At 47.8% G+C, this 9,919-nt stretch overlaps 1 long non-coding RNA gene across 3 annotated transcripts; it reads right to left on the bottom strand.

Annotated features, from left to right (window-relative positions):
* Positions 1-230: 230 nt before the first annotated feature.
* LOC121397666 lies at positions 231-9,507 on the bottom strand. 3 transcript variants are annotated; one of them, XR_005963814.1, is made up of 4 exons: positions 9,096-9,507; positions 2,141-2,196; positions 1,942-2,030; positions 231-1,665 (listed from the first exon to the last, which is right to left on the bottom strand). It is a non-coding gene; the product is annotated as an uncharacterized LOC121397666 (long non-coding RNA). The 3 variants fall into 3 exon arrangements; XR_005963813.1 differs by lacking the exon at positions 1,942-2,030 and having other exon boundaries at positions 9,096-9,327; XR_005963812.1 differs by lacking the exon at positions 2,141-2,196 and having other exon boundaries at positions 9,096-9,327.
* Positions 9,508-9,919: the final 412 nt, after the last annotated feature.

Genomic DNA, 9,919 nt, shown 5'->3' with positions numbered 1-9,919 from the left:
TTATGCTGGTAATATCATGAACGTGTAAGCCTAGTACCCCAAGAGTAGAGCAACAGCTTAATTTACTGAAGCAGGGAGGGTCTTCCGGGGCTTTACCTGCTCAGGTCTATCACTCCTGTAACATTGAAAAAGAGAGAGATAAGCAGCAGGAGATGCTTCCTCCTTCAGTAAATTAAAGGACTATTAACAAATTTAAAAAAAAAAAAAAAAAAAAAAAAAAAAGGACAAACTTTTAAATCGCTAACTCTTTATTAAGAAATAACTAACCGAAACTCCACTTCAAGCGCCGTATGATGCATTGTGGGCGTGTTGACTTTTCTGAAGAGGAGCTCAATCGCAGTTTGGGTAAATTATTTTTTAATACTAAAGACTTAGTGATTTAAAAGTTTAAATATGTCTTTGTGGTTTTTTTTCGTTCTATACTAACCAATTTTTTTTAAAAAATTGATGTTACTGATCCTTTAAGCTTTTGCAGCTTTGCATGGGTCAAACAACAGGAGGCACCAAAGGTTACACATTCAAGATATATGCATGAATTAAAAAACTGCCAACATCATGAAATCTAAAAAAGTTAAAGTGAAAAATTATCCAGGACACAGACATTGTACACGGTCATATGGCCCTTTAAGCAGAGAGAAGGGCAAGGTGCAAATTCCTCAAAACTTGAATGTGTACTACTTTCAAATATAAAATAAATATGCTTCTGCTCATGTAATGCTCGTCAGTATATCATTTTTATCCACTGCTTAGGTCTAAGTCTTCTGCTACTACTCATTTAAAAACAACCTCCATATGCCTTGTATGAAGCCGGACTGATTGCAGCCTGAACTGGTATCATTACAGAGCTGCACAATGTGCCTGACAATGTACTGGGTTCAGTCGATTCTTTCAGGAATTTCCCCTAGAAAGACTTGAGTTTGGATACAGCTTCAATAACATATCTTTCATTGACCATTTTTGAGCTAAAAAAATCCATAATCCTTAACTTTTGCAGCTGTTAAAAAAAAAAAAACATCATATCAAACAGTAGTGCTTCAGATATGTGAAAATCCAGAAATAAGACTTGACTATTCAAGTGGATGGGGTTGAGCCCCCTCCCCCAAGGGTAGCAGGTGAAAATAGCAGCTTTAAACTAGAGTGTGGAAACAAATCTGCACTAAATGGTATAAACCATTGGTCTGTGCAATATAGTGGTTCCCTTGGGTGGAAGAAAATACTCCACATTTCACTGACTATTCACTATGGGACCCGAAATTCAGTACAGAAAGGCAACAGTTCTCCACATCCATCCCATTAATTGCCAATCTCCAGCAATTCCCCCATCGCAAAGCAATTGTTTCTAATGTGTCCTTGGAGAAAATGAATCCCAGCACAAGCAGGCGTTGGCATGGGAAAAGGAGGGATGCATCGGTCAACTCCTCCCTCAAATCACCATAATTCAGACCTCGTCATTTTCGTCAGCACGGAAGAAAAAGGGATGCATGGATTCTGCAGCAGGGCACCGGGCCTTTCCTGGGGATTGTGTATCTCATTCAGAAGTTACATAATTTGTTTAGTGGTTGGGTCTTCTGATCCAGGTGTTTAGTCGTTCCTTAGGAGCTGCCAAATGAGGCAATGGCTGGACTTCCTGTCTCCCATCCTCTTCTAAGACGACTTCCTCCAGAGCTACAATGAGGCAAAATGTGATTAGATAAATGATGTAGGAATAGGAGTTAGGATAAGCAAGATAGAAGCAACATCCCTCTACAGTACTAGAGCTCACTCTGTTGCCCCCCCCCGCGTTACATATAGGGTTGCCACCCGGCCGGTATTTTACCGGCCTAGCCGGTAAAACATCTGCCAAGGCCGTTATTACAAATTTACCGGCAATGTAGCTGCCGGTAAATTTGTAATACCCTTCAAAAAGAGCCCTCGGCCTGCCCCTAATCCCCTGTAATTTACCTTTTTCCCCCCTCAGTCTATGATTCTCCGCGATGTGGCCCGTCCCTTTTGACATCACGGCCCGCCCCTTTTGTTCGCCCCACCAGCCGCTAAAAAACATAAGAAAAGGTGGCAACCCTAGTTACATACGCAAGGAACTGGAACAAGTACATGCAATGAATATTTGTGCCGGACCAGCATGTAGGCTGGGATTACTCACCTGCAGTTTCTCCATGGCACCATACACCTCTCTGGGAATGCTATCCATATTGAGATCTATGGATTAAAAGAAAAATAAAATAAAAAAACCACAACAGCACATGGGGATTTGCATACTGTCTCCAGTTTAATAGAAACCAATGCTACTTAAATCTATAGACCTGAAGGTGCATAATAAGTAATGGTCCAAAACTTATTATACAGCCTCCTACAAACTCCCTGGTAGAACCCTTTGCAGACTTCACTATGGATACTACCAGGCAGCAGGTAGCTAAATGTGAGTGAACATTCATGCAGTTCAAGACTGGTAGGTAAAAAATTCTACTCCGTGACCCCCCATTTGAAAGCCAGGCCAGAAAGAGAAGTCAAATAAATTAAAAACTGAAGGATGAACACAGTAGTAGTTCCATGTATAAATAACCATATAATTCACAGCAGGATGGCAAGGTGCAATTTCATGTATACCTGTAGATAACCCCCAGAAGGATGGCAAGGGGCAGTGGTGTGTATAGATACCCCCCAGAAGGATGGCAAGGGGCAATTTCATGTATAGATACCCCCCCAGAAGGATGGCAAGGGGCAATGTCGTGTATAGATACCCCCCAGAAGGATGGCAAGGGGCAATGCCATGTATAAATACTCCCAGAACCCATGGCAGGATGGCAAGGGGCAATTCCATGTATAGATACCCCCCCAGAAGGATGGCAAGGGGCAATGTCGTGTATAGATACCCCCAGAAGGATGGCAAGGGGCAATGCCATGTATAAATACTCCCAGAACCCACAGCAGGATGGCAAGGGGCAATTCCATGTATAGATAACCCCCAGAACCCATGGCAGGATGGCAAGGGGCTATTCCATGTATACATATCCCCCAGAAGGATGGCATGGGGCAATTCCATGTAAAAATACCCCCCAGAACCCACTGCAGGATGGCAAGGGGCTATTCCATGTATATGTACTGTATATGTATATACACTTTGAGAAAGGCTGTTGTATCAGCCGAAACATCAGCGATTGTCCACAATAAAAAGTTATTTACTACACTTAAGACCTGTGAGTGAGATCTCCACTACTTCTATCCCCCAAAACCCAACGCAGGATGGCAAGGGGCAAATCCATGTAAAAATACCCCCCCAGGAACCCACAGCAGAATGGCAAGGGGCAAATCCATGTAAAAATACCCCCCAGGAACCCACAGCAGGATGGCAAGTGGCAAATCCATGTATAGATAGCCCCCAGAACCCACAGCAGGGTGGCATGGGACAATTGCATGTATTAATACCCCCAAAAGGATGGCATTGGGCAATGCCATGTACAAATACCCCCAGCAAGATGGCAAGGGGCAAATGCATGTATAGATAACCCCCCCCCCCCCCCCCCCCCCAAGAACCCACAGCAGTATGGCAAGGGCAATTCCATGTATAGATACGACCCCAGAACCCACAACAGGATGGCAAGGGGCTATTGCATGTATTAATACCACCCAGAACCCACAGCAAGATGGCAAGGGGGAAATCCATGTATAGATACCCCCCCTAAAACCCACAAAAAGATGGCAAGGGGCAATTGCATAGATTAATACCCCCAAAAAAATGGCATGAGGCAATGCCATGTAAAAATACCCCCAGAACCCACAGCAGGATGGCATGTGGCAATTCCATTTATAAATACCCCCCAGAACCCAGAGCAGGATAGCAAGGGGCAAATGCATGTATAGATACCCCCCAGAACCCACAGCAAGATGGCAAGGGGCAAATCCATGTATAGATAGCCCCCAGAACCCACAGCAGGACGGCAAGGGGCTATTGCATGTATTAATACAACCCAGAACCCACAGCAGGATGGCAAGGGGCAAATGCATGTATAGATACCTCCCAGAACCCACGGCAGGATGGCAAGGAGCTATTCCATGTATAAATATCCCCCAGAAGGATGGCACGGGGCAATTCCATGTATAGATACCCCCCAGAATCCACGGCAGGATGGCAAGGGGCAAATCCATGTATAGATAGCCCCCAGAACCCACAGCAGGATGGCAAGGGGCAATTGCATGTATTAATACCCCCAAACGGATGGCATGGGGCAATGCCATGTATAGATGCCCCCCCCAGAACCCACAGCAAGATGGCAAGGGGCAAATCCATGTATAGATACCCCCAAGAACCCACAGCAGGATGGCAAGGGGCAAATCCATGTATAGAAAACCCCCAGAACCCACGGTAGGATGGCAAGGAGCTATTCCATGTATAAATATCCCCCAGAAGGATGGCATGGGGCAATTCCATGTATAGATACTCGCCAGAACCCACAGCAAGATGGCAAGGGGCAAATCCATGTATAGATATCCCCCAGAACCCACAGCAGGACGGCAAGGGGCTATTGCATGTATTAATACCACCCAGAACCCACAGCAGGATGGCAAGGGGCAAATGCATGTATAGATACCCCCCAAAACCCACAGAAAGATGGCAAGGGGCAATTGCATAGATTAATACCCCCAAAAGGATGGCATGGGGCAATACCATATACAAATACCCCCAGAACCCACAGCAGGATAGCAAGGGGCAAATGCATGTATAGATACCTCCCAGAACCCACAGCAGGATGGCAAGGAGCTATTCCATGTATAAATATCCCCCAGAAGGATGGCACGGGGCAATTCCATGTATAGATACCCCCCAGAGTACACGGCAGGATGGCAAGGGGCAAATCCATGTAAAAATACCCCCCCAGGAACCCACAGCAGGATGGCAAGTGGCAAATCCATGTATAGATAGCCCCCAGAACCCACAGCAGGATGGCATGGGGCAATTGCATGTACAAATACCCCCAGCAAGATGGCAAGGGGCAAATGCATGTATAGATACCCCCCAGAACCAACAGCAGGATGGCAAGGGGCAAATGCATGTATAGATAACCCCCAGAACCCACGGCAGGATGGCAAGGAGCTATTCCATGTATAGATACCACCACAACCCACAGCAGGATGGCATGGGGCAAATCCATGTAAAAATACCCCCCCCCCAGAACCCACAGCACGATGGCAAGGGGCTATTCCATGTATAAATATCCCCCAGAAGGATGGCAAGGGGCAATTCCATGTATAGAAACCCCCCAGAACCCACAGCAAGATGGCAAGGGGCAATTGCATGTATAAATACCCACCAAAGGATGGAAAGGGGCAATGCCATGTTCAAATACCACCACAACCCACAGCAGGATGGCATGGGGTAAATCCATGTAAAAATTACCCCCCCCCCCGAACCCACAGCAGGATGGCAAGGGGCTATTCCATGAATAAATATCCCCCAGAAGGATAGCATGGGGAAATTCCATGTATAGATACCCCCCAGAACCCACAGCAGGATGGCAAGGGGCAAATCCATGTAAAAATACCAGCCCAGAACCCATGGCAGGATGGCAAGGGGCAATTGCATGTATTAATACCCCCAAAAGGATGGCATGGGGCAATGCCATGTATAGATGCCCCCCCAGAACCCACAGCAAGATGGCAAGGGGCAAATCCATGTATAGATACCCCCCAGAACCCACAGCAGGATGGCAAGGGGCAAATCCATGTATAGAAAACCTCCAGAACCCACGGCAGGATGGCAAGGGGCTATTCCATGTATAAATATCCCCCAGAAGGATGGCATGGGGCAATTCCATGTATAGATACTCGCCAGAACCCACAGCAAGATGGCAAGGGGCAAATCCATGTATAGATATCCCCCAGAACCCACAGCAGGACGGCAAGGGGCTATTGCATGTATTAATACCACCCAGAACCCACAGCAGGATGGCAAGGGGCAAATGCATGTATAGATACCCCCCAAAACCCACAGAAAGATGGCAAGGGGCAATTGCATGTATAAATATCCCCAAAAGGATGGCATGGGGCAATGCCATATACAAATACCCCCAGAACCCACAGCAGGATAGCAAGGGGCAAATGCATGTATAGATACCCCCCAAAACCCACAGAAAGATGGCAAGGGGCAATTGCATAGATTAATACCCCCAAAAGGATGGCATGGGGCAATGCCATATACAAATACCCCCAGAACCCACAGCAGGATAGCAAGGGGCAAATGCATGTATAGATACCTCCCAGAACCCACGGCAGGATGGCAAGGAGCTATTCCATGTATAAATATCCCCCAGAAGGATGGCACGGGGCAATTCCATGTATAGATACCCCCCAGAATACACGGCAGAATGGCAAGGGGCAAATCCATGTAAAAATACCCCCCCAGGAACCCACAGCAGGATGGCATGGGGCAAATCCATGTATAGATAGCCCCCAGAACCCACAGCAGGATGGCATGGGGCAAATGCATGTATTAATACCCACAAAAGGATGGCATGGCGCAATGCCATGTACAAATACCCCCAGCAAGATGGCAAGGGGCAAATGCATGTATAGATAACCCCCCCCCCAAGAACCCACAGCAGTATGGCAAGGGGCAATTCCATGTATAGAAACCCCCCAGAACCCACAGCAGGATGGCAAGGGGCAAATGCATGTATAGATAACCCCCAGAACCCACGGCAGGATGGCAAGGAGTTATTCCATGTAGAAATATCCCCCAGAAGGATGGCATGGGGCAAGTCCATGTATAGATACCACCACAACCCACAGCAGGATGGCATGGGGCAAATCCATGTAAAAATACCCCCCCCAGAACCCACAGCAGGATGGCAAGGGGCTATTCCATGAATAAATATCCCCCAGAAGGATGGCAAGGGGCAATTCCATGTATAGAAACCCCCCAGAACCCACAGCAAGATGGCAAGGGGCAATTGCATGTATAAATACCCACCAAAGGATGGAAAGGGGCAATGCCATGTACAAATACCACCACAACCCACAGCAGGATGGCATGGGGAAAATCTATGTAAAAATACCCCCCCCCCCCCCCGAACCCACAGCCGGATGGCAAGGGGCTATTCCATGAATAAATATCCCCCAGAAGGATGACATGGGGCAATCCCATGTATAGATACCCCCCAGAAACCACAGCAGGATGGCAAAGGGCAAATCCATGTATTGATAAACCCCAGAACCCACAGCAGAATGGCAAAGGGCAAATCCATGTAAAAATACCAGCCCAGAACCCATGGCAGGATGGCAAGGGGCTATTCCATGTATAGATACCCCCTAGAAGGATGGCAAAGAGCAATTCCATGTATAGATACCCCCCAGAACCAACAGCAGGATGGCAAGGGGCAAATGCATGTATAGATAACCCCCAGAACCCACGGCAGGATGGCAAGGAGTTATTCCATGTAGAAATATCCCCCAGAAGGATGGCATGGGGCAAGTCCATGTATAGATACCACCACAACCCACAGCAGGATGGCATGGGGCAAATCCATGTAAAAATACCCCCCCCAGAACCCACAGCAGGATGGCAAGGGGCTATTCCATGAATAAATATCCCCCAGAAGGATGGCAAGGGGCAATTCCATGTATAGAAACCCCCCAGAACCCACAGCAAGATGGCAAGGGGCAATTGCATGTATAAATACCCACCAAAGGATGGAAAGGGGCAATGCCATGTACAAATACCACCACAACCCACAGCAGGATGGCATGGGGAAAATCTATGTAAAAATACCCCCCCCCCGAACCCACAGCCGGATGGCAAGGGGCTATTCCATGAATAAATATCCCCCAGAAGGATGACATGGGGCAATCCCATGTATAGATACCCCCCAGAAACCACAGCAGGATGGCAAAGGGCAAATCCATGTATTGATAAACCCCAGAACCCACAGCAGAATGGCAAAGGGCAAATCCATGTAAAAATACCAGCCCAGAACCCATGGCAGGATGGCAAGGGGCTATTCCATGTATAGATACCCCCTAGAAGGATGGCAAAGAGCAATTCCATGTATAGATACCCCCCAGAACCAACAGCAGGATGGCAAGGGGCAAATGCATGTATAGATAACCCCCAGAACCCACGGCAGGATGGCAAGGAGTTATTCCATGTAGAAATATCCCCCAGAAGGATGGCATGGGGCAAGTCCATGTATAGATACCACCACAACCCACAGCAGGATGGCATGGGGCAAATCCATGTAAAAATACCCCCCCCCAGAACCCACAGCAGGATGGCAAGGGGCTATTCCATGAATAAATATCCCCCAGAAGGATGGCAAGGGGCAATTCCATGTATAGAAACCCCCCAGAACCCACAGCAAGATGGCAAGGGGCAATTGCATGTATAAATACCCACCAAAGGATGGAAAGGGGCAATGCCATGTACAAATACCACCACAACCCACAGCAAGATGGCAAGGGGCAAATCCATGTAAAAATACCAGCCCAGAACCCATGGTAGGATGGCAAGGGGCTATTCCATGTATAGATAGCCCCCAGAAGGATGGCAAAGAGCAATTCCATGTATAGATACCCCCAGAACCAACGGCAGGATGGCAAGGGGCAAATGCATGTATAGATACCCCCCAGAACCCACGGCAAGATGGCAAGGGGCAAATCCATGTATAGATACCCCAGAACCCCAGCAAGATGGCAAGGGATAATTGCATGTATTAATACCCCCAAAAGGATGGCAAGGGGCAATGCCATGTACAAATAATACCACCCAGAACCCACAGCAGGATAGCAAGGGGCAAATGCATGTATAGATAACCCCCAGAACTATGGCAGGATGGCAAGGGGCTATTCCATGTATAAATATCCCCAAGAAGGATGGCATTGGGCAATTCCATGTATAGATACTCCCCAAAACCCACAGAAAGATGGCAAGGGGCAATTGCATAGATTAATACCCCCAAAAGGATGGCAAGGGGCAATGCCATGTACAAATACCCCCAGAACCCACAGCAGGATGGCAAGGGGCAGATCCATGTAAAAATACCCCCCAGGCCAGAACCCACAGCAGGAAAAGAGACAAGCAGATGAACACATTGACGCACTCTCACCTAGATTCAGTGAAGGTGTCTGGTGGATTCCTGGAGAGGCTGGGGCCGAGCAGAGTCATGGTGTGCGAGTGTGACAGCTGGGTACAACAAGCGCCGACATCAGGAGGATTTGCTAAACTTGAGCAGCAGCTACAGACCAGCGAGGCACCTGCGTGTGACGCACCACTCTACTCCTCTTCCAGCTCCCTCTCTGCAGACTGAGGCAGTTGCAGGCAGAGCTTCCTTTCCTCCTCTGGCCGTTTCCACTTCACCGGGTTGGGGGGGGGTGGGTGCGAAATGTAAGTGGATCGGCCAGGGGAGGGAGCCAGCACCAAGTACTTATTTAATAAATAAAGGCAAAAAACATTACAAGTCAGCCATGGGCCCCCAAAATAAGTGTGCCCCGTGCAGCTGTCCACTTATTAAAGCAGCTCTGCCCCTGCAGCCAGCACCCCCTCTGAGAGCAGCATCAGTAGTTTGATCAGTAGAAAAGCTCCGTTGTTGTTTCACAGTAGCTGCTCCTCTTCTGCAGTTCCCCCTCCCCTTTCACTAACCATGTGGAAATAAAGGTGGACTGAACTTCCCTGCCACATATAAGTCTGTATGCGAGTAGTGAGACGCGTGAGTGTAGCTGCTCCAGTTTGATTTTGCTGCTTATCTGATACTCACGTGTCTCACTACTCGCATACAGACTTATATGTGGCAGGAAAGTTCAGTCCACCTTTATTTCCACATGGTTAGTGAAAGGGGAGGGGGAGCTGCAGAAGGAGAGCAGCTACTGTGAAACAACAACGGAGCTTTTCTACTGATCAAACTACTGATGCTGCTTTCAGAGGGGGAGAGGA

The sequence above is a fragment of the Xenopus laevis genome, chromosome 8S (assembly GCF_017654675.1).
Source record: "Xenopus laevis strain J_2021 chromosome 8S, Xenopus_laevis_v10.1, whole genome shotgun sequence".
Lineage (NCBI taxonomy): Eukaryota > Metazoa > Chordata > Amphibia > Anura > Pipidae > Xenopus > Xenopus laevis.
Note: the sequence above shows the minus strand (reverse complement) of the source record. Positions and strands in the feature narration are given on the sequence as shown.